The sequence below is a fragment of the Scyliorhinus canicula genome, chromosome 12 (genome assembly GCF_902713615.1).
Source record: "Scyliorhinus canicula chromosome 12, sScyCan1.1, whole genome shotgun sequence".
NCBI classification, from domain to species: Eukaryota; Metazoa; Chordata; class Chondrichthyes; order Carcharhiniformes; family Scyliorhinidae; genus Scyliorhinus; species Scyliorhinus canicula.
In genome coordinates, this window is record NC_052157.1 from 107,956,940 (window position 1) to 107,982,907 (window position 25,968).

The 25,968-nt window shown below is 47.1% G+C and overlaps 1 protein-coding gene across 3 annotated transcripts in view; it reads left to right on the plus strand.

Annotated features, from left to right (window-relative positions):
• The window catches only part of ap2b1 (adaptor related protein complex 2 subunit beta 1), a 353,748-nt gene that overhangs the window by 37,387 nt on the left and 290,393 nt on the right, over positions 1–25,968 (plus strand). The window lies entirely within an intron of this gene.

Here is a 25,968-nt window from a genome sequence, read left to right on the forward strand (position 1 = left end):
ATTCAGTCCACAACTGGGCAGCTGTTTAAATTTTGAACTTGCCGCAAAAATCTCTCATTGTAGTTGGTTGGTGAGTTGATACACACATGCAAAGATGATTCTGGATAGGAGCGAAAATAACAGGGTAGTTGTTATGGGGGACTTTAACTTTCCAAATATTGACTGGAAACACTATAGTTCGAGTACTTTAGATGGATCCGTTTTTGTCCAATGTGTGCAGGAGGGTTTCCTGATGCAGTATGCAGATAGGCCAACAAGAGGCGAGGCCATATTGGATTTGGTACTGGGTAATGAACCAGGACCGGTGTTAGATTTGGAGGTGGGTGAGCATTTTGATGATAGTGGCCACAATTCGATTACGTTTACTTTAGCGATGGAAAGGGATAGGTATAAACCGCAGGGCAAGAGTTATTGCTGGGGGAAAGGCAATTATGATGCGATGAGGCAAGACTTAGGATGCATCGCCTGGAGAGGAAAACTGCAGGGGATGGACACAATGGAAATGTGGAGCATGTTCAAGGAACAGCTACTGCATGTCCTTGGTAAGTATGTACCTGTTATGCAGGGAGGAAGTGGTCGAGTGAAGGAACCATGGGTTACTAAAGCAGTTGAATCACTTGTCAAGAGGAAGAAGGAGGCTTATGTGAAGATGAGACGTGATGGTTCAGTTGGGTCGCTTGAGAGTTACAAGTTAGCTAGGAAGGCTCAAGAGAGAGCTAAGAAGAGCCAAGCGAGGACATGAAAAGTCTTTGGCAGGTAGGATCAAGGAAACCCTAAAGCTTTCTATAGTTATGTCAGGAATAAAAGAATGACGAAGGTAAGAGTAGGGCCAGTTAAGGACAGTAGTGGGAAGTTGTGCGTAGAGTCCGAGGAGATAGGAGAGGTGCTAAATGAGTATTTTTCATCAGTATTCACAAGAAAAAGACAAAGTTGTCGAGGAGAAAACTGAGATACAGGCTACTAGACTAGAAGGGCTTGAGGTTCATAAGGAGGAGGTGTTAGCAATTCTGGAAAGTGTGAAAATAGATAAGTCCCCTGGGCCGGATGGGATTTATCCTAGGATTCTCTGGGAAGCTAGGGAGGAGATTGCTGAGCCTTTGGCTTTGATCTTTAAGTCATCTTTGTCTACAGGAATAGTGCCAGAGGACTGGAGGATAGCAAATCTTGTCCCCTTCTACAAGAAGGGAGGTAGAGATAACCCCGGTAACTATAGACCAGTGAGCCTTACTTCTGTTGTGGGAAAAGTCTTGGAAAGGTTTATAAGAGATGGGATGTATAATCATCTGGAAAGGAATAATTTGATTAGAGAGAGTCAACGTGGTTTTGTGAAGGGTAGGTCGTGCCTCACAAACCTCATTGAGTTCTTCGAGAAGGTGACTAAACAGGTGGATGAGGGTAAAGCAGTTGATGTGTATATGGATTTCAGTAAAGCGTTTGATAAGGTTCCCCACGGTAGGCTATTGCAGAAAATACAGAGGCATGGGATTCAGGGTGATTTAGCAGTTTGGATCAGAAATTGGCTAGCTGATAGAAGACAAAGAGTGGTGGTTGATGGGAAATGCTCTGACTGGAGTCCAGTTACTAGTGGTGTGCCACAAGGACCTGTTTTGGGGCCGTTGCTGTTTGTCATTTTTATAAATGACCTGGAGGAGGGCGTAGAAGGATGGGTGAGTAAATTTGCGGATGACACTAAAGTCGGTGGAGTTGTGGACAGTGCAGAAGGATGTTACAAGTTACAGAGGGACATAGATAAGCTGCAGAGCTGGGCTGACAGGTGGCAAATGGAGTTTAATGCAGAAAAGTGTGAGGTGATTCATTTTGGAAGGAATAACAGAAAGGCAGAGTACTGGGCTAATGGTAAGATTCTTGGTAGTGTGGACGAGCAGAGAGATCTCGGTGTCCATGTCCATAGATCCCTGAAAGTTGCCACCCAGGTTGAGAGGGTTGTTAAGAAGGCGTACGGTGTGTTAGCTTTTATTGGTAGAGGAATTGAGTTTCGGAGCCATGAGGTCATGTTGTAGTTGTACAAAACTCTGGTGCGGCTGCGTTTGGAGTATTGTGTGCAGTTCTGGTCGCCACATTATAGGAAGGATGTGGAAGCATTGGAAAAGGTACTGAGGAGATTTACAAGAATGTTGCCTGGTTTGGAGGGAAGATCATATGAGGAAAGGCTGAAGGACTTGAGGCTGTTTTCGTTAGAGAGAAGAAGGTTAAGAGGTGACTTAATTGAGGCATACAAGATGATCAGAGGATTAGATAGGGTGGACAGTGAGAGTCTTTTTCCTCGGATGGTGATGTCCAGCATGAGGGGACAAGCTTTAAATTGAGGGGAGATAGATTTTGGACAGATGTCAGAGGTAGGTTCTTTACTCAGAGAGTAGTAAGGGCGTGGAATGCCCTGCCTGCAACAGTAGTGGACTTGCCAACACTAAACGCATTCAAATGGTCATTGGATAGACATATGGACGATAAGGGAATAGTGTAGAGGGACTTTAGAGGGGTTTCACAGGACGGCGCTACATCGTGGGCCGAAGGGCCTGTACTGCGCTGTAATGTTCTATGGAAGCTATACCCCTAATGGAGGTGAATGTGGGAAAGAAGTGTCAAAATGTGTTTCTCTGGCTGGATAGACTGTAGAAATCCAGAGGTGGGACCCCTAAATAATGTCTTTATAATGGTTAGTCACTGGCAAGGCAAGACTTTACACAAGTTAAGGATACTGGCTGAATTTCAGTACTTGTGTCTTCCTGCTCTTGCTATCTTTAAAACCTTACTTTCTGTTGCCAGTTGTTCACGTTATTGATTCCCCGTCTATATTTTAACGGAAACAATCTTGATAAATTTGCCATCAGTGGTACTTCTGTGGTTCCTGATCCAAATATCACTGCCCTCTAACACCATCATTTAAAAACTGGACTTGGCCCTTTTCTTTTACATAATCTCCACTTATTTTATATTTGTAGTTACAGTGAAACCTGTAAATTACAGATGCCAGAGTGGCTGGCACATCTTTATTTCTTTAGGTGTCCTTATTTTCTAAAATGGTCAAAGAATTTACGGATTTAAAAAATATAATGAGTAGAATGGAGACTCTTATCCCGACATCCAGTAGTGGCAATCAGACCACTCTATTCCTGGGATAGACCAATTCCAGGCATAGAACTGTCCATGTCACTGTAGCTGCTGTAGAAATGGATTTTTATTTCACAAAAGCTGTTTCTTTCACTATAGCTGTTGGTGCCTTACACTCCTGTCTTGCATTTTAACTTGTAAAGGGACTTGATGCATTGAAGGCTGTCTGTAATTTATAATTTGCGGGTGATCTCGAGTGCAAGTTATTTGGGTCTTGGTGTCTGTTTTTACAGGTGTCCATATTTTGGAAGTGAGTGTGTGTGTGTTTTATTTTTTTTAAATAATTTTTATTCAAATTTTTCAACAACAAATTTTCTCCTAACAGTTAAAGTAAACAAGGTGTAAAACGAAACAGAAAAAGAAATCCCCCCCCCAATACAAAGTAATAAATTAATAACTAATAACAATACAAGAAAGAAGAAAATAGCCAAACCATGTATGAACACCGTCGCAAAAACAAACCCCCTTAACAAACCCCGAACCTCCCCTCCCGGTTGCTGCTGAGACTGACCACCCTCTACCCCTCCGCCAGGAAATCGAGAAAAGGCTGCCACCACCGGAAGAACCCTTGTACTGACCCCCTCAGGGCAAACTTAAACTTTTCCAGCCTGATGAACCCGGCCATGTCATTGATCCAGGCCTCCGGGCTCGGGGGCTTCGCGTCCCTCCACTGTTAGAGAATCCTACGGCGGGCTACTAGAGACACAAAGGCCAGGGAACCGGCCTCTCTAGCCTCCTGCACTCCCGGCTCCGATGCTACCCCAAAGGTCGCGAGCCCCCAGCCCGGCTCCACCCTGGAACCGACCACCTTGGACAAAGTCCCCGCCACCCCCTTCCAAAACCCCTCCAACGCCGGACATGCCCAAAACATGTGGATGTGGTTCGCCGGGCCTCCCGAACATCTCCCGCACCTGTTCCCCGCCGCCAAAGAACCGGCTCATCCTGGCCCCAGTCATATGCGCCCTATGCAGCACCTTCAGCTGAATTAAGCTGAGCCGTGCGCAAGAAGAGGATGAGTTCACCCTCCCCAGGGCATCCGCCCACGTCCCATCGTCAATCTCTTCCCCAAGCTCCTCCTCCCACTTCGCTTTCAGCTCCTCCACCGAGGCCTCCTCCTCTTCCTGCATCATCTTATAAATTGCCGAGATCCTCCCCTCACAGACCCACGTTCCCGAGAGCACCCTATCCTGCACCCCCCTAGGCGGCAGCAGCGGGAACTCCGCCACCTGCCACTTAACAAACGCCCTAATCTGCATATACCTGAAAAGCATTCCCAGGAGGGAGGCCCCACTTCCCCTCCAACTCCTCTCAAGTCGCAAACTTCCCATCGAGGAAAAGGTGCCCCATCCGGCTGATGCCTGCCCTATGCCAACTCAAAAACCCACCATCCATTCTCCCTGGTGCAAACCGGTGATTGCCCCGTATCGGGGCCCACACTGAGGCCTTCACTCCCCCCCCCCCCCCCCCCCCCCCCCCCCCCCCCCCCCCCTGTGCCGCCTCCACTGCCCCCAAATTTTGAGGGACGCCACCACTACCGGACTCGTGGAATATCTTGCCCCGGGGAGTGGAAACGGGGCCGTCACCAATGCCTCCAAACTCGTACCCACACAGGACGCCACCTCCAACCTCTTCCATGCGGCACCCTCCCCCTCCACCCAACTGCGAATCATTGCCACATTCACAGCCCGGTAATACCCACGCAGGTTGGGCAGCGCCAAACCGCCTGCCTCCCTTCTTCGCTCCAGGAATACCCTCCTCACTCTCGGGGTCTTCCGCGCCCACACGAACCCCAGAATACTCTTATACGCCCTCTTGAAAAAAGCCTTTGGAATCAATACGGGGAGGCACTGGAAAAGAAACAAAAACCTCGGGAGCACCGTCATCTTAACCGACTGGACCCTGCCTGCCAAAGAGAGTGGCAGCGCGTCCCACCTCCTGAACTCCTCCTCCATCTGTTCCACGAACCTCAAAGTTCAGCCTGTGCAGGGCCCCCCAGCTCCTAGCTATCTGGACCCCAAGATATCTAAAGCTCCTCTCCGCCCTCTTCAACGGGAGCTCCCCTATCTCCCTCTCCTGGTCCCCCAGGTGCAGCACAAACAGCTCACTTTTCCCCACGTTGAGCTTGTAGCCCGAAAAGTCCCCAAGTATCTTCAACACCGCTGGCATCCCCCCGCTGGATCCGCGATGTACAACATTAAATCATCTGCGTACAACGACAACCAGTGCTCCTCCAGTTCTTCGAATCCCTCAGCGCCATTGTCAAGGGCTCAGTCGCTAACGCGAAGAGCAGGGGAGACAAGGGGCACCCCTGCCTTATCTCCCGGGAAAGCCAAAAGTCCTCCGACCCCCTCCCATTCGTCACCACACTCGCCACCGGGGAGCTGTACAGCAACCTCACCCAGCTGATGAATCCCTCACCAAACCCGAACCTCCTCAGCACTTCCCACAGGTAGCTCCACTCCACCCTGTCAAAAGCTTTCTCGGCATCCATTGATGCTACTATTTCCGCCTCCCCAGCCGCCGACGCCATCATCATAACATTAAGAAGCCGCCGTACATTTACATTCAGCTGCCTCCCCTTCACAAACCCCGTTTGGTCCTCATGGATAACCATCAGGACCACATCTTCCACCCTTCTGGATAGTACCTTCGCCAACAACTTTGCATCCACGTTGAGGAGCGAAATCGGCCTGTAAGACCCACACTGGAGGGGGTCCTTATACCGCTTCAGGATCAGTGAAATTATTGCTCTAGACATCGTCAGGGGCAGAGCCCCCCCTTCCCTCGCCTCATTCAGGGTCATCACAAGCAGCGGGCCCAGCAGATCTGAAAACTTCTTGTAAAACTCCACTGGGAACCCATCAAGTCCCGGTGCTTTCCCTGTCTGCATGCTTCCCAGCGCCTCCATCAGCTCCTCCAACTCGATTGGGGCCCCCAGACCCTCCTCCCGCTCATCCTCAACTCTTGGGAACTCCAGCCTATCCAGAAAGCGGTCCATCCCGCCCACCTCTCTGGGGGGCACCGCCCGGTACTGCCCCTCGTAAAAGGATCTGAACACCCCATTAATGTCCCTGACACCCCGCACCAAGTGCCCTCCTGCATCTGTGACTCTCCTATCTCTCTCGCTGCCTCCCGCTTACGGAGCTGGTCGGCCAGCATCCGACTTGCCTTCTCCCCATACTCAAATAACGCCCCCCTGCGCCCTCCTCCACTGCGCCTCCGCCTTCCGGGTAGTCAGTATATCATACTCCGCTTGGAGACTGCAACGCTTCCTCAAAAGCCCCTCCTCCGGGACATCCGCATACCTCCTGTCCACCCTTACCATTTCTTCCACCAATCTCTCCCTTTCAACCCTCTCCCCCCTCTCCCTGTACGCCCGAGTAGATATCAGCTCCCCTCTAACCACTGCCTTCAGCGCTTCCCAAACCACCCCAACTTGCACTTCCCCTTTATCGTTGGCTTCCAAATACCCCTCTATACCCCTATGGACCCGCTCACATACTTCCTTCTCTGCCAGAAGCCCCATATCTAACCTCCACAACGGGCGCTGATCCTTCCCCTCGTCCAGCTCCACCAAATGCGGAGCGTGGTCAGATATGGCTATCGCCGAATACTCCGCCCCCACCACCCTCGGGATTAGCGCCCTGCTGAGAACAAAAAAGTCAATCCGGGAATAAGCCTTGTGGACATGGGAGAAAAAGGAGAACTCCCTACCACCCGGCCTCAAAAACCTCCAAGGGTCTACCCCTCCCATCTGATCCATGAACCCCCTCAGCACCGAGGCCGCCGCCGGCCTCTTACCCGTCCTAGACTTTGAACAATCCAGAGCCGGATCCAACACCATATTAAAGTCCCCTCCCAAGATCAAACCCCCCCGTCTCCAGGTCCGGGATCCGGCTCAACATTCGCCGCATGAAGCCCGCATCGTCCCACTTGGGGGTGTACACATTGACCAGAACCACCCACTTCCCCTGAAGTCTACCACTCACCATTACGTATCTGCCTGCACTGTCCTCCACCACATTTGACGCAACAAACGACAAGCTCTTGCCAACTAAGTTCGCCACCCCTCGATTCTTCGCATCAAGCCCTGAGTGAAACACCTGCCCCACCCAGCCTCTTCTCAGCCTCACCTGATCCGCCACCTTAAGGTGCGTCTCCTGGAGCATAGCTACGTCCGCTCCCAGCCCCTTCAGGTGTGCCAAGACCCGGGACCGCTTCACCGGTCTATTCAGCCCCCTCACGTTCCATGTGACCAGCCGAATCTGGGGGGTCTTCCCCCTCCCTCTGCGCCGGTCAGCCATAGCTCTCCCTCGGCTCACCACGTGCCCAGAGAACCCCCCAGGCCTGTTCCCCACGGTGGCAGACACCCCCTCCAGCCTCCCCCTTCACCAGCCGTTCCCCTACGGCCCCTGCAGCAGCAACCCGGTCCCCCCCCCAAAAGCTAGGGCCCCCCTAGCTGCATAACCCCTACCATTGTACTTCCGTAGGTCAGCTGACTCCTGCTGAACCCGGCTGCTACCGCCATCCCGGTGCCCCCCTCCCCCCCAATGCAACACAACCACCAATCCCCCGTCCCAGTGCCAGCCCCGTCCCCTACTCCTCCAGCGCGGGAAGAAAGTCTACTCTCCCATCCCAAGCCCCGCCACCCCAACCCAACATGCGGGAAAAGACGGGCACCTGACCCAGCGGGACCGCGAAGTTCCCCAACCCTCCACCAGTTAAAAAACTAAAAAGCACCCCAATAAATAAATAACAGCCCCAAAAAGCGAAAAAGCAGAACAGCGAAAAGGCAACATCACCAGCCAATAAAAACGAAAGGATACCAAGGAGGACAGAGCCTCCGGGCTATGTACATCATTCCCCAGCCCCCTAGTCCTCAGTTAGAGTCCAACTTCTCTGCCTGGACAAAGGCCCAGGCCTCCTCCGGAGAGTCAAAGTAGAGCTGACGGTCCTTGTAAGTGACCCAGAGGCGAGCCGGCTGTAACAGGCCAAATTTCACCCCCTTCCTGTGAAGCACTCCCTTCGCCCGATTGAAACCAGCTCTTCTCTTTGCCACTTCCGCGCTCCAGTCCTGATAGATCCTGACCTCTGCATTCTCCCACTTGCTGCTCCTTTTCTTCTTCACCCATCTCAGCACACACTCACGGTCAACGAAGCGGTGAAAACGGACCAGCACCACCCTAGGCGGCTCGTTCAGCCTGGGCTTCCTCAACAGCACTTGATGGGCCCCCTCCAGCTCCAATGGTCCTTGGAACGACCCCGCGCCCATTAACGAATTCAGCATCACAACCACGTAGGCCCCCAAATCCGAACCTTCCAGCCGCTCCGGGAGGCCCAAAATCCACAGGTTCTTCCGACGGGAGTGGTTCTCCATCTCCTCCATCCTTGCCTGCCATTTCTTGTGAAGCGCCTCGTGCGACTCCACCTTCACTGCCAGGCCCAGGAGTTCGGCCTCGCTCTCCAAGGCCTTTTGCTGTAGCTCCCAGATCTCCACACCCTGAGCTGCCTGAGTCGCCATGAGCTTGTCCAGCGAGGCCTTAAACGGCTCCAGGATCTCAGCTTTCAGCTCTCTGAAGCAGCGATGGAGCAGCCTCTTGCGCCCACTGCTGCCACACTGCCGGTTCCCCGCCCGCCGCCATCTTGTTTTTCCTGCCTCGCTCCTTTCTCTGCATCAAAGCCGATTTTCTGACCGCCCCGCTCCTGGTCCAGTCCATCCACCGGCAGATGAGCACAGTGGATGTGTTCCCACACCGGGAAAAGACCAGCCAGCACCGCTGCGGGCCCTTAAAAGAGCCCGAAAATCCAAAAATAGCGGGAACTACCGAACGTGTGACTTAGCTCCGCATCGCCGCAACCGGAAGTCCCGTGTGTGTGTTTTGTACAGGTTTCTGTGGACTTATGCTATATTTTGCACAAAAAGTCAGTTTCTTTGGACAGTAGCTAATGAGGTCCTACTCTGAGTTGCGTCCTTGTTGTTCAGTGTGCACTAACTACTCAGTCCAGAGGAGGAATGGGACAGAGCAGGTGAGGAAGGCTGAAGAGTAAGTAGGAAGTGGTGTTGGGAGGGGAGCTGGAAACTGAACTTTGTGGGAAAAAGCCTTGAAAAGGGTAAATGCATCCTCGTCGTGTGGTAGACTCAGCTTGATTCAGTTCAATATAGTCCACAGGGCCCACATAACGGTAGCCCGGATGAGTAGGTACTTTGAAGAGGTGGAGGACAGGTGTGTGGGGGGTAGCCCGGCCAACCGTGTTCATATATTTTAGGCATGTCCGAAACTGCAGGAATTCTGGCAGGGATTTGCAGAAGTTACGTCAGAAGGCCTGGAAGATGGGGTAATTCCGAGTCCAGAATTAGCAATTTTTGGGGTGTCGGAAGATCCGAGAGCAAAGAGGGGGGAGGGCGGCCTATATTCTGGCCTTCTCCTCCCTGGTGGCCTGGAGACAGATCTTGCTGAGATGCAGGGACTCGGAGCCCCCGAAGTCAGGAGTGCAGGTCAGCGATATGATAGTTTCTCAGTCTGGAGAAAATCAAGTTTGCTTTAAGAGGCTCAATACAGGGATTCGCCCGGAGTTGGCAACCATTCATCGATTTCTATCACAAAAACTGAACGTCAGCAGTAAGGGGGGGAAAGGGAAAAAGAGGTGGGGGGGGGGGGGGGGGGGAGGAGGAAAATAGGAGCCATGGTAATGTTAAATAAGGACAGGGAATTTAGTATACGGGTAATTGGGGATAGGGCGGGAGAAGTGGGGTACGTGGTTTATTGTGTGTTGTTATTTTAGGGGGCATTTTGTGCATCGACCCATGCGGTTGTTTTAGAAATATCAATATGTTGAATTGTGAAAATTACAAATGCTTCAATAAAATATTTTTAAAAAAAGTGACAGAAACCAGAAAGAAATGTGCATTGGCAAAGGCAGGTACAGCATGGAATCCAGGAGCAAGCAATAGATCACAACAGGAATTCACAGGCATCCAGTATTTCAGCAATATGTTGCAATCCTCCCAAGGATTGAATCTTTGTTTACATGAAGCTGCACAGTAAAGGCCTGGCAGAGATGTTGAGGGAGCATGTGGTGCCACAGCAGAAACACTGGGCTGGCTTCATTGCTCAGTCAGTTAGAACTGATGTTTTCTGTAGATCAGTTCCCAAAAGTGAGCGAAACATTTCTGGATAGAATACTGTGTGCCATGATGCCATGCAGATAAAGGCCAGGGGCTGGGGCTCTTTAATCAGTGCTCAGTTTGGGAAAGTGTGTTTTCATTTTGATGGGAATCATGAAACAAAATATGCTTCAGCCTAAAGAAGGCTCTCTTGGCGCCATGATGGAGTTGTGAGATCTAATGCGTAGGAATGGAAAGAGTTATTATTACATTTATGCCAGAAAGTAAGAAATGATCTTAATGCCCTAAGTTACAGGTGACCTTCCCCGCCCATAGTGACCAAACAAGAACCTAGTTTCTTTCTTCATCGGCTTATTCAAGCATATGTAATAGTCGTACATCTCTTGTGATGGCGCACAAACTCCCCAATCAGTTACGGTTCAACATTGTTATACACTTTCAACGAGTACAATTATTATACATTTTGAATGAGTGCAATTATTAGCATACACCAATCAAAAATTAACATGATTTATTTCACTATAATTATCCAATCAAGAGTTATACTCTTGCACTGTGATTATGCTATCACAACAAAGACACGTCCGCGATGCTTACGACTTTCAACATTATTCTAGTTACAAAGGAGACAGCAGCATCTTGTGTCTGTCAGAAAACTCCCACCTTGCTCAGTTCCCCTTTATGCTCGCAGCTGCATCTTGGGTCCTTACAATGTTATTTTGCTAATGTTATTAACCCTTTCCCCTTTCAGCGTTAAGATTGATTTTTGTTGATTACTTTTAATCTGCGTCCATGATCTGGTATGGGTGGGTTGTAACTGGAATGGAACAGTATCGAGCACAATTACAGATAGTATTGCTGTAAACTTGCACTGGATTTGGAAAGAAAAGACCTGTCACTGTTGGTGGAAGCAGCAATTAGAAACGATCCATTAGGGCAGCACGGTGGTACAGTGGTTAGCACTGCTGCCTCACGGTCCAAGAACCCAGGTTCAATCCCGGCCCCGGGTCACACTCCGTGTGGAGTTTGCACATCCTCCCTGTGTCTGCGTGGGTCTCACCCCTACAACCGAAAAAGATGTGCAGGGTAGGTGAATTGGCCACGCTAAGCTGCCCATAATTGGATTTTTAAAAAATTGGGTACTCTAAATTTAAAATAAAAAGAAATGAATCCATTAATATTGTCTTCAGTGCAACATGTCCCCCAACTACTGGTATACTAAACCTGCTGAAGGAGAACTCTGAGCAGGACCTGGAGCTTCATTGAGTTCATGAAGTACGTTCAAAGATCCATCCTTATGTGCAGTCATTTGTGATTCTCCACTTCATTTATATGTGGCGTGTCATCAGTATTCAAAACTGAAACTGCTTATGAGTTGATGCTTTATGTTTGCCTTACCTGTGGAAGGCTTGCGCGGGACGTCAGACTAAAATTGTGCTTTTGGAATGGAGTGGTAATGACATTCAATACTACTGATGCTTTCTAGTGAATTCCAATCTGCTGCCTAATGATTTAATTTGTATGTCACATCCATTCAGTAGTTGCAATTCGTCTTGTATTTCAACATTATTTGAGTGAAACATGATATGTCCAGGGTGGATTTTTGAATTAGATAACACTGTATACTCAGTTAATAAGTAGGAAACCAAGAATGTTACAAGTACAGTGTGTCTGTGAGAAAGATGTGGGTGATGCTCCCCATCTGTGAGAAAGTATTTTTCTTTTTCATGTGCTGAAGTTCCTGCTCATTGTCAACAGAATTTTATAAACTCATTTTAATAATAATCTTTATTATTGTCACAAGTAGGCTCACATTACACTGCAATGAAGTAACTGTGAAAATCTCCGGCACCTGTTTGGGTACACGGGGAGAATTTAGAATGTCCAATTCAACTAACAAGCACGTCTTTCGGGACTTGTGGGAGGAAACCGGAGCACCCGGAGGAAACCCATGCAGAAGAACGTGCGTGCGGAGTCTTTCAAAGTGACCCAAGCGGGAATCGCACCCGGGACCCTGGTGCTGTGCAGCAACAGTGCTAACCACTGTGCAGCATTTTTACATTACCTTCTAGGACTTTGGGCAACACATCTCGAGTCCCCTAAGGATCTGCCCTTCAGCCCCCTCCTATTCTGCATCTACATGCTACCCTTGGGCGACATCGTCTGACAAGAGTTTCCAAGCACTGACAATGCCAGTTAGATAGATAGAGATAGAGAAATACAGCACAGAACAGGCCCTTCAGCCCACGATGTTGCGCCAAACTTTTGTCTTAGGTTAATCATAGAATTTTGGACAATTTTTCATGGCCAATCAACCCAACCTGCACATCTTTGGACTGTGGGAGGAAACCGGAGTACCCGGAGGAAACCCACGCAGTCACGGGGAGGATGTGCAGACTCCACACAGACAGTGACCCAAGTCGAAATCGAACTTGGGACCCTGGAGCTGTGAAGCAATTGTGCTATCCGCAATGCTACCGTGCTGCCCTTAAGAAGTTAACCTACACTCCATTATTCTACCCTAATCCATGTACCTATCCAATAGCCGCTTGAAGGTCCCTAACATTTCCGACTCAACTACTTCCACAGGCAGTGTATTCCATGCCCCCACTACTCTCTGGGTAAAGAACCTACCTCTGACATCCCCTCTATATCTTCCACCATTTATCTTAAATTTATGTCCCCTTGTAATGGTGTGTTCCATCCGGGGAAAAAGTCTCTGACTGTCTACTCTATCTATTCCCCTAATCATCTTATAGACCTCTATCAAGTCGCCCCTCATCCTTCTCCGTTCTAATGAGAAAAGGCCTAGCACCCTCAACATTTCCTCGTACGACCTACTCTCCATTCCAGGCAACATCCTGGTAAATCTCCTTTGCACCTTTTCCAAAGCTTCCACATCCTTCCTAAAATGAGGCGACCAGAACTGCACACAGTACTCCAAATGTGGCCTGACCAAGGTTTTGTACAGCTGCATCAACACCTCACGGCTCTTAAATTCAATCCCTCTGCTAATGAACACTAGCACACCATAGGCCTTCTTCACAGCTCTATCCACTTGAGTGGCAACTTTCAAAGATCTATGAACATAAACCCCACTCCTCCACATTGCCAAGAACCCTACCGTTAACCCTGTATTCTGCATTCATATTTGTCCTTCCAAAATGGACAACCTCACACTTGTCAGGGTTAAACTCCATCTGCCACTTCTCAGCCCAGCTCTGCATTCTATCTATGTCTCTTTAAAGCCGACAACAGCCCTACTCACTATCCACAACTCCACCAATCTTCGTATCATCTGCAAATTTACTGACCCACCCTTCAACTCCCTCATCCAAGTCATTAATGAAAATCACAAACAGCAGAGGACCCAGAACTGATCCCTGCTGTACGCCACTGATAACTGGGCTCCAGGCTGAATATTTGCCATCCACCACCACTCTCTGTCTTCTATTGGTTAGCCAGTTTGTTATCCAACTGGCCAAATTTCCCACTATCCCATGACTCCTTACTTTCTGCACAAGCCTACCATGGGGAACCTTATCAAATGCCTTACTAAAATCCATGTACACTACATCCACTGCTTTACCTTCATCCACATGCTTGGTCACGTCCTCAAAGAAGTCAATAAGACTTGTAAGGCAAGACCTACCCCTCACAAATCCGTGCTGACTATCCCTAATCAAGCAGTGCCTTTCCAGATGCTCAGAAATCCTATCCCTCAGTACCCTTTCCATTACTTTGCCTACCACCGAAGTAAGACTAACTGGCCTGTAATTCCCAGGGTTATACCTATTCCCTTTTTTGAACAGGGGCACGACATTGGCCACTCTCCAATCCTCTGGTACCACCCCTGTTGACAGCGAGGACGAAAAGATCATTGCCAACGGCTCTGCAATTTCATTTCTTGCTTCCCATAGAATCCTTGGATATATCCCGTCAGGCCCGGGGGACTTGTCTATCCTCAAGTTTTTCAAAACGCGCAACACATCTTCCTTCCTGACAAGTATCTCCTCGAGCTTATCAGTCTGTTTCACGCTGTCCTCTCCAACAATATGGCCCCTCTCGTTTGTAAATACTGAAGAAAAATACTTGTTCAAGACCTCTCCTATCTCTTCAGACTCAATACACAATCTCCCGCTACTGTCCTTGATCGGACCTGCCCTCGCTCTCGTCATTCTTATATTTCTCACAAATGTTCAAAGGCCTTGGGGTATTCCTTGATCCTACCTGCCAAAGATTTTTCATGCCCTCTCTTAGCTCTCCTAATCCCTTTCTTCAGTTCCCTCCTGGCTATCTTGTATCCCTCCAGCGCCCTGTCTGAACCTTGTTTCTTCAGCCTTACATAAGTCTCCTTCTTCCTCTTAACAAGACATTCAACCTCTCTTGTCAACCATGGTTCCCTCACTCGACCATCTTAGTTCCCTGCCTGACAGGGACATACATATCAAAGACACGCAGTACCTGTTCCTTGAACAAGTTCCACATTTCTCTTGTGTCCTTCCCTGACAGCCTATGTTCCCAACTTCTGCACTTCAGTTCTTGTCTGACAGCATTGTATTTACCCTTCCCCCAATTATAAACCTTGCCCTGTTGCACGCACCTATCCCTCTCCATAACTAAAGTGAAAGTCACAGAATTGTGGTCACTACCTCCAAAATGCTCCCCCACTAACAAATCTATCACCTGCCCTGGTTCATTACCAAGTACTAAATCCAATATGGCCTCCCCTCTGGTCAGACAATCTACATACTGTGTTAGAAAAGCTTCCTGGACACACTGCACAAACACTACCCCATCCAAACTATTTGATCTAAAGAGTTTCCACTCAATGTTTGGGAAGTTGAAGTCACCCATGACTACTACCCTGTGACTTCTGCACCTTTCCAAAATCTGTTTCCCAATCTGTTCCTCCACATCTCTGCTGCTATTGGGGGGCCTATAGAAAACTCCCAACAAGGTGACTGCTCCTTTCCTATTTCTGACTTCAACCCATATTACCTCAGTAGGCAGATCCCCCTCGAACTGCCTTTCTGCAGCTGTATACTATCTCTAATTAACAATGCCACCCCCCCCCCCCACCTCTTTTACCATCCTCCCTAATCTTGTTGAAACATCTATAACCAGGGACCTCCAACAACCATTTCTGCCCCTCTTCTATCCAAGTTTTCGTGATGGCCACCACATCGTAGTCCCAAGTACTGATCCATGCCTTAAGTTCACCCACCTTATTCCTGATGCTTCTTGCATTAAAGCATACACACTTCAACCCATCTCCTTGCCTGCAAGTACTCTCCTTTGTCAGTGTTACCTTCCCCACTGCATCACTATGTGCTTTGGCATCCTGAATATCGGCTTCCTTAGTTGCTGGACTACAGATCCGGTTCCCATTCCCCTGCTAAATTAGTTTAAACCCAGTTCTTTCAGTTATTTATCACTACTGTGGTAGACTTGTAATACTGAGCACAGTTTTGGCCTCCATATTATGAAAAAGATCCAGGCGCACTGCACATGAAAGCAAAACGGAGAGGTTCTACCTACCAGGAATGATTGATCAAGCTGAGAATCTGCCACAGACACGATGTTTCTCCTTGTAGAGAAAGTCTAAAACAAGTGCCATATATATGGTAAGAGTCACCAATAAATCTAATACGAATAATAGTGGATAGATTGAGGAACTCGAGACTGTAAGGAGTAGTTAAGGTGATGAATATAGATGCATTTAAAGGGGAGCTAAATAAGCTCACGAGTGAGAGGAATAGCAGGCTATGCAGATGGAGAGAGATGGGAGGAGGCTAAGATGGCCCAGTTGGGCCATATGGCCTTGTTCTTTGAGTTCTTTATGTTGTGCTTGAATCATAAGATTTTGATTGAGTAAATAAAGAGAAACTGTTTTGAGTAACAAAAGGGACAGTGACCAGAAGTCGCTGATTTAATTGACAAAAGAGCTAAAGGTGAGGTGAGAACTTTGTTACTGCAATGAGTTGTGATGATCTGGAATGCACTGGTTGGAAAGGCTTGTGAAAGATGATTCCGTAATAACTTTCATACGGGAATTGAGCAAATACTTGAAAAAGATTGGCAAGTTGCGAGGGAAAGGCTGGAGTGGGTGTGGGGGGGATTGGGTGAGGGGCAAATTTGGACTGTTATTTAAAAGAGCTAGTAAGAAGTCTTACAACACCAGGTTAAAGTCCAACAGGTTTGTTTCAAAGCACGAACTTTCGGAGCACAGCTTCTTCCTCCGGTGAATGGCGAGGTATGTTCCAGAAACATTTATATAGACAAACTCAGAGATGCTGGACAATGCTGGCAGCACGGTAGCATGGTGGTTAGCATAAATGCTTCACAGCTCCAGGGTCCCAGGTTCGGTTCCCGGCTGGGTCACTGTCTGTGCGGAGTCTGCACGTCCTCCCCGTGTGTGTGTGGCTTTCCTCCGGGTGCTCCGGTTTCCTCCCACAGTCCAAAGATGTGCGGGTTAGGTGGATTGGCCATGCTAAATTGCCCGTAGTTGCTCGTCTGAGCAGATCCTGTGTATACGGAGGGCTTGTCCATAGGGGATGGCTTCTTTAATATGTTTCGGGTGAAAGCTGGAGAAGTGGAGCATCGTGAGGTTGTCTGTGGGCTTGCGGTAAAGCAAAGTGCTAAGGTGACCGTCCTTGATGGAGATGAGTGTGTCCAAGAATGCTAGTACAGGCTCCATGGGCCAAATGGCTTCCTGCGCTGTGGTTCTATGAAATACATTTTAATAAGTTGTATTTACACCAACAAAATGGAGTTTGTCTTCAGGCAATTTGTACGAGCACTGAGCTGCATTAAAATGTGAAGCTCACCAGGGTGTATTTGGTGTTATTTAGGGAAAGCATGAATATTCCTTACACTAGGATTAGGACTTGAATATTTGTGCAAAATAAAGAGATACAGTGAAACTGAACCACTCATTGGCTAGCTCTCTCCTTCGTATAGTATAACAGCACATGCTGCTTGATGAACATCTAGTTTAGAATTTTACCAGTAGCTGTTGCTATTGGGGTAGCAGCATTGGTCCAGTTATATATTAGACATACATTCCACTGCATTATCCTTCTGGTTTCATATTTGCTTATGCAAGTGCAAATAGCACTTGCTGCTAACAACACTATCATAGAATGTTTGTAAAAATGAAACGTTGAAGAAAGAGTATTTTAAAAAGACTAATAAATTTACAAAAGCTTAAATTGTAAGATTCCTTTCATGATTTGGTGCGGCAGTTTTATTTCATTAAATGTCATGATGCATATCCTATCCATATTATGTCCTAATAGTATTGGAGGTATTTCAGTTTTATCAAGTTTGTCAAGCTTGACTCTAACTTAACACTGACAGTGAAACATGCTGTACTTGTCAGTGCATTAGTTATAACATAAGAACTTAACATAAGAACTAGGAGCAGGAGTAGGCCATCTGGCCCTTCGAGCCTGCTCCGCCATTCAGTGAGATCATGGCTGATCTTTTGTGGCCTGAGCTCCACTTTCCGGCCCGAACACCATAACCCTTAATCCCTTTATTCTTCAAAAAACTATCTATCTTTATCTTAAAAACATTTAATGAAGGAGCCTCAACTGCTTCACTGGGCAAGGAATTCCAGAAATTCACAACCCGTTGGGTGAAGAAGTTCCTCCTAAACTCAGTCCTAAATCTACTTCCCCTTATTTTGAGGCTATGCCCCCTAGTTCACCCGCCAGTGGAAACAACCTGCCCGCATCTATCCTATCTATTCCCTTCATAATTTTATATGTTTCTATAAGATCCCCCCCCGCATCCTTCTACATTCCAACGAGTACAGTCCCAGTCTTCTCAACCTCTCCTCATAATCCAACCCCCTCAACTCTGAGATTAACCTAGTGAATCTCCTCTGCACACCCTCCAGCGCCAGTACGTTTCTTAGGTAAGGAGACCAAAACTGAACACAGTACTCCAGGTGTGGCCTCACTAACACCGTATACAATTGCAGCATAACTTCCCTAGTCTTAAACTCTATCCCTCCAGCAATGAAGGACAAAACTCCATTTGCTTTCTTAATCACCTGTAAACTAACTTTGTGCGACTAATGCACGAGCAACCCAGGTCTCTCGGCACAGCAGTATGTTTAATATTTTATCATTTAAATAATAATCCCTTTTGCTGTTATTCCTACAAAAATGGATAACCTCACATTTGTCAACATTGTATTCCATCTGCCAGACCCTAGTCCATTCACTTAACCTATCCAAATACCTCTGCAGACATCTGGTAACCTCTGCACTTTTTGCTTTACCACTCATCTTAGTGTCTTCTGCAAACTTGGACACATTGCACTTGGTCCCCAACTCCAAATCATCTATGTAAATTATGAACAAAATGAGTACAGTCCCAGTACTAAGTATCAGTACTAAGTATCTGAGTTTGATAGCAACCTGCCTCTAAATCAGTGGCCAACAAAACATTCACTTTGCTCTGTAAATCCCATCTTCATTGTTTGATCAGTCGTCCCAAAAGCCAAACGTCTGCCATTTCCAAAAGTGAAATAGCTGTGAAAATTGGGTATTAATTTCCCATAGGTCTAAAATATGGTGTAGGACTTGTTGCATCTGCAACACAGAATTACATGCGTGCTAGCAGTGGAAGCAGCATATCATGAACAGTGCTAAGTGCTCCTACAGGCAATGAATCAGATCAAAGCTCTAGATTCCTGCCACAACCTGTCCTAAAATCATTGAATTATAGAATTTACAGTGCAGAAGGAGGCCATGCAACCCATCGATCTGCACCGGACCCCCCCCCCCCCCCCCCCCCCCCCCATCCCAGTAACCCCACCTAACTTTTTTGGACTCCAATGGCAATTTTGCACGGCCAATCCACCCAACCTGCCCATCTTCGGACCATGGGCGGAAACCCACGCTGACATGGGGAGAACATGCCGATCCCACACAGACAGCGACCCAATCCGGGAACCAAACCCAGGTCCCCAACGCCGTGAAACAACAATACCAGCTACTGTGCCGCCCTTTAGCCTGATTAATCTCCTTTGGAATGCCTCCAATGTAGGTAAGGGGACCAAAGGTGTACATAGTATTCCATGTGAGGCCTCATCAGCAACCTGTACAATTATAACAAAGCCTCCTTATTTTTAAACTCCAACCCCTTTGCAAGAAAGGTCAAAATGCCATTTGCCTTCTTGGGGATTTGTTGGACCTGCCTGCTAACTTTTTGTGATTCATGGACTAGAAGAGGGTTTTTGTGCGGGCCACGATGTGCGGATGTCGGGAGAATCACTGAGCGATCGGTCCCGTCCTCGCAGTGGTCCCGATCGCGGGAGAAGTGGCCAACGCCACTACCGGCTTTTACTTTGAGAACGGTGGCCGCTGCAACATTTTAAATGGAAATAAATCTGAATGGGACAGTTAAACAACCAACCACACATAGAACATAGGACAGTACAGCACAGAACAGGCCCTTCGGCCCTCAATGTTGTGCCGAGCAAAGATCACCCTACTCAAACCCACGTATCCACCCTATACCCGTAACCCAACATCCCCCCCCCCCCTTACCTTACTTTTTTAGGACACTACGGGCAATTTAGCATGGCCAATCCACCTAACCCGCACATCTTTGGACTGTGGGAGGAAACCGGTGCACCCGGAGGAAACCAACGCGCACACGGGGACGACGTGCAGACTCCGCACAGACAGTGACCCAGCCGGGAATCGAACCTGGGACCCTGGAGCTGTGAAGCATTTATGCTAACCACCATGCTACCGTGCTGCCCCAACACGAGGGTTCTCCACAAAAATCCCCATCCTGAATGATTGGGAAGACGAGTACATGAGTATTTTGAATATCCTACTGCCAAAAGGACTGAGTGGATGATCCATCTTTGCCTGTTCCTGAGGTCCCCACCATTTTATATGTTATTTTTCAGACAATTTGATTATCTCGGTGATATCAAGAAATGTCGCAAGGCACTGGATACTGAAAAGGATATATATCTAACAATATCCTGGCTGTAGTACTGAAAAATTGCTCCCCAGAATTAACCACTTCCTTGGCCCAGCTCTTCCAGGATGGCTGCAATACTGGCATCTATTGACAGGGCAATATTGCCCAGATTTGTCATTTCACAAACAGGACAAATCCAATCCAGTCAATTACCACCCCACCAGTCTATTCTCAATCATCAGTAAAATGGTGGAATGTGTCATTGTCGATGGTGCCACGTCGTACTTAGCAGCAACTTGCTGACCAGTGCTCATTTAGGTCTTGCTCAGGTCACTTGGTTCCAGAGCTTTTTACAGCCTTGGCTGAAACCAGGGGCTGGTTTAGCCCAGTGGGCTAAATAACTGGCTTGTAATGCAGAACAAGGCCTGCAGCGCGGGTTCAATTCCCGTACCGGCCTCCCCGAACAGGTGCCGGAATTGAAACCTACTTGTGACAAAAGTTATTATTATAATAATAATATATTATAAACATGGACAAAGGAGCTGAATTTCAGAGGGGAGAGAGTGCCCTTCACAGCAAGGCAACATTTGACTTGAATGTAACACTAAGAAGTTCTAGCAATATTGAGATCAGTGGAAATTGGGGAGGGGTGGGGAACTCCACTCGTTGGAATCATTTAAAAATTTTTATTTTATTTTATTACAAACTTGTATAAAAAGTTACAACACAGACAACTTGGGAAACCAGCCTCCCAACAAACAACTATACAGTTTGTACATATTTTTCCCCTTTTTCAGCCCCCCCCCCCCCCCCCATCCCACCGCGATGAACAACTCCTCAAACATGATCACGAACATTTTGCACCTTGCCTCAAAACCCTCCGCTGAACCCCTTAACTCGTATTTGATCTTTTCCAGCCGAAGTAACTCATATAGATCACCCAGCCAGGGCACGACCCCCTCCCCCAGTGGCATTGCTGACCACCACTCCAATAAGATTAGTCGCCGGGCAATCAGAAAGGCAAAGGCCTTCCTCGCCTCTATCAGCTTCAGCTTCTCCGATATCAAAGATATCACCTCCAAAGGGTCCGACTCCACACCCTCCCCCACAATCCTTGCTAGCCATGCGAACACTCCCGCCCAGAATCTCTCCAACTTTTCTCAACCCCAGAACATGTGCGTGTGGTTCTCTGGTCCTCGCCCACACTTTTCACACACATCTGCCAACCTCTGATATGTACGCTGTATATGACCTTGAACTGTACATGCTTGCGGAAGTGAAGGAGGACGCATTTGCTCTTCGTAGTGCCTCACTCCATATTCCCCAGTTTATCTCCACTTCCCAATTTTTCCTTAATATTCACCACCTGCTCACCTTCCTGTTCTCCCAGCCACCTGTAAATGTCTTCGCTCCATCCTAAAATGCCTCCTCAGCTGGTTCCAGATCTTCACCATGGATTGCATCACTGGGCATTTGAGTGTCTGCTTGATGCCATTGGCAACACTGCCATCACGATAGCCTTTAAGCTGGACCCCTTACAGGATTCCTCCTCCATCCTAACCCATTCTACCCCCTCTCCTTCCCACCATCGCCTCACCTTTCAACGTTCGCTGCCTGATAGTAATGAAGCAAGTTCAGCAACACCAACCCTCCTGCTGCCTCTGCCTCTGCGACAGGGTCCTCCTCACCCATGGCACCTTCCCCGCCCATACAAAGTCCGAAACAATTGTGCCCAGTTTTCGGAAGAAGGCCTTCGGTATAAAGATCGGGATTGCCTGGAAAATGAACAGGAACCTCTGCAGAATGTTCATCTTCACCACTTGGACCCTGCCCCGCCAAAGCCAATTGCAGCACGTCCCACCTCTCGAGATCCTCCCTGCCCACCTCCACCAGCTTTGTTAAATGCCCCCAAGAGATGCGATGCCAGGTCCATCCTGAACACCTTATAAAATTCTACTGGATAACCATCGGACCCTGGAGCCTTCCCTGACTTCATACCCCTTGCACTGTCCAACATCTCCCTCAGCCTCGGAGATCCTGTAGCGCCTGCCTCTTCTTTTCCTCCAACTGTTGAAATTCCAGTTCATCGAAAAACCGTAACATGTCCCCTCTGCATCCTCAGGGTCTGCCCTGTACAGCTTCTTATAATAATCCCTAAACGCCTAATTTATCTTCCCTGACTCCGCTACCACATCTCCTGCCCTAGTTCATATCTTCAATATTTCCCTGGACGTGGCCTGCTTTCGTAGTTGATGCGCTAGCATTCGACTTGCCCTCTCCCTGTATTTGTACTGCACCCCTCTTGCCCTCCAAAGCTGTACTCGTTGGAATCATGCTGAGCACATAGGATGATGATTGTTGGAGGCCAATCATCTCCGTTCCAAGACATCACTGCAAGAGTTCCTCTGGGTATTGATCTAGGCCCAACCATCTTCAACTCCTTCATCAATGACGCTTCCCCTCTTCATAAGATCTAAGATGGGGATGTTCACTGATTCCAGTATTCAGTACCATTCATAACTTATCAGATGTTGAATCAGTCCAAGCCTCCGTGCAGCAAAATTTGGATATAACTTAGGCTTTGGCTGATTCGTGTTATGTGGCATTCACACCACACGTTTGCCAAGTAATGTCCATCTCCAACAAAAGAGAATCTGACCATCTGTCCTTTGACATTCAATGGCATTGCCATCGCCGAATTACCATCAACATCTTGGGGTTATCATTGACCAGAAACTTAATTGGACTGTAATAAAAACAAAATACTACAACTGCTGGAAATCTGAAATAAAAATAGAAAAGACAGGGTGAAACTCAGCGGGAATGGCGTTTGTTGCAATCCTCTTGATGACCTTTGTCTTGCAAGACATGCTGATGTTTGCATCATGCATATCCTGTGGGATGAAGCCTTCTCTCCAGAGGAGCTGATGGTTCTAGAGGTATGGCAGCAGGTGGGACTTTCCTGGTAGTCTCTCCTTTCCAGGTGCTTTCCTTGTTGCAAGGAAGTCAATGGCCTTCTCAAGCTCAAGTAATGACGATTATTTAAGTAATTACCATTGATGAGAAGAAATGCAAATAATTTAGCTGCAGAAACCAGGTCAGAGGATGGGCTGCATTAAGTAATTTAACTCCTAACTCTCCAAATCCTGTCGACCATTGACGGGGCACAGGTCGGGTACGATGATGATAAAAGATGATTGCAGCTCCAACGAAACTGAAGAAGCTCAACCTATCCAGAACAAAACAGGCTGCTGATTGCAACCCCATTCATCCCCTTCAATGTTCACTCCCTTCACCAGTGGCAGCGGTGAATGCCAGCTATAACAGGACTGCAGCAACTCGCCAAGGATCCTACAACGGCAAATCCGCAACCTCTACACCTAGAGGATCATGAGCAATAGAAACATGGAAATACCTCCAAGTTCTGCTGCAAGTAGCACACCAATCTGGCTTTGAACTACATTGCTGCTCCTTCACTATTGCTGGGATCTCCCTAATAGCACTGTGGGTGTTTCTACATCACATGGACTGCAACTATTGAAGAACCATAGAATTCTTACAGTGCAGAAGGAAGGGCATTCGGCCGGCCAAGTCTGCACCCGCTCTATTCCCATAACCTCATATCTTTGGACACTAAGGGTTAATTTAGCATGGCCAATCCACCTGAACTACACTTCTTCGGACTGTGGGGTAAACCGGAGCACCCGAAGGAAACCCACTCAGACACGGGGAGGAAACAAAAACTGTACACAGTCACCCAAGGCCGGAATTGAACCCGGGTCTGTGGGGCAGCAGTGCTAAGGTGGTTCACTATCACCTTCACGGGTGCATTTAGGAGTAGGCAACCGATGTTGGCCTTGCCAGAGACGTTCAGTCTAAGAACAAATTTAATAAAGTAATAGGGAAAGACAGGTGACCACTTTTGCAGAAAATACTTTATTGCAGGGCTTTAAAGTGGGATTTGACGTTTAAGAAAAGTGATACCATAGCTGTTTACTGCCAGTAGATGGTAGTGGCATGCTTTGCAGATACTGTTTCACTAGATGGTGACAAGGTGCATTTGGAAATAAATGAACAATTGCAAGAATATCACAACAGGGCACTGCAAGGTGTATAATATAGTCAGATGTTTGTTAATTTTACTAAATATTTACCTGTTTAATTTTTGATTCACAGTATTCCTTCCAGTAATATTTCGACTGTTTATCTCTGCTATGTGAATACTACTTTAATTAGCTGAAATATGTAAACATGCATAGTTTTATTCTGTATGTCTTTCTAAATTTCAGGAATGGGCCAATTATAAATGTTATTAGGTAGGGGTTATATTGTCTTATAATTAAAAATGTTGTGCACTGATAGGTTCATAATACTTTATTTTGTGCCAATTATAATAATCCTGAGGTTGGAAGATTGTTGCCTGGAAATCCACCATCTAAGTACTGCAATTGCCTTGTTGTTTGAAATGATAGGAAACAGGCATACACCCAAATCGCTTCTAGGCGTTTTGCCTAAGGATCAAGTGTGAGATCAGGTCTAATGCCTGTTCGTGTCAGCTTGAATCTAGGATGTCTCTTTGGTGGGGACCATGAATTGGATTCAATTTGAATTGATTTTTGTAGCAAGCAAGGAAATGGATTAAGGGCTTGCCCTGTTCATGTTGTAAATTGACTTTGTAATCCTGAGAAAGGAATAACATTTTAAACAAAACATAAACCCAATGTTGCACTGTTCATTTTATGATCTTGGTGAGTCTGAGAATGGCCTGCTGCTTCTTTCATCAATCATTGTATAAAGGGAGCAGGGATGGATAGAATTCTGATCTTCTAAGAATCCGAATCCTACTGTGAATTGTTTCAGAAAATGGGCTTCTAAAGGAATCATGGCCTCAACTCTAATTTAAACCAATTTATTTTTGAAATTCAATTCAATTTTAAACCAAATGACAGAAGTCACGGTAATGCACGTTTTCTTTTGTTTTGACTTGTCATGAGTGCAAGGCTGTTGGTCAGTGGGTAGCACTTGGAGTGTGTGGTCTATCCATTGCTAATATGTTACCCCCCTCCCCACACAACATGAACTTTCATTTTGTACAATAGCCTTTGATGTGGCACCTTATCAAATGCCTTTTGAAATCAAAGTGCACCACGTCTACAGGCTCCCCTTTAAGTCACATGTTACTTCCTCAAAGAACTCTAATAGTATTAATTCACAATTTCCCTTTCGCAAATCCATGTTAACTCTGCCTGATTGTAGTCAGATTTTCTAAGCCCTGCTATAACCTCCTCAATAATAGTCATTTTCCCTACTTCACATGTTAAGCTGACTAGCCTGTTGTTTCCTAGTCTTCTCTTCTGTCTCCCTCTCCTGAATGTAGGAGTTAGTTACTATTTTCCAATCTGATAGGACCTTTTCAGAACCTAGGGAGTTCAGGAAAATGGCAATTAATATAGCTACTATCTCAGAAGCCGCATCTTCTAAGTCACTTTTAACTATGGCCGCAGTGAGTCTTGAGAACGAGACCAAAATGTTTGGTGCAGTGGAGTCTAATGCTTTACAGTAGAAGCATATGTCAGTGTTTGTTTATTGGTAAAAGCACCGTTGTAACATATAATCTATTCTTTCATCAAGATTTTGGAATAAGACATTAAGTTATCATTTTATACTGTTACTAATCTCAACAGATACTTGAATTCTGAAGCCTATGTTTATGCTTACGGTTCTATATTTTCACTGTGAATATAAATTTCTCTCCA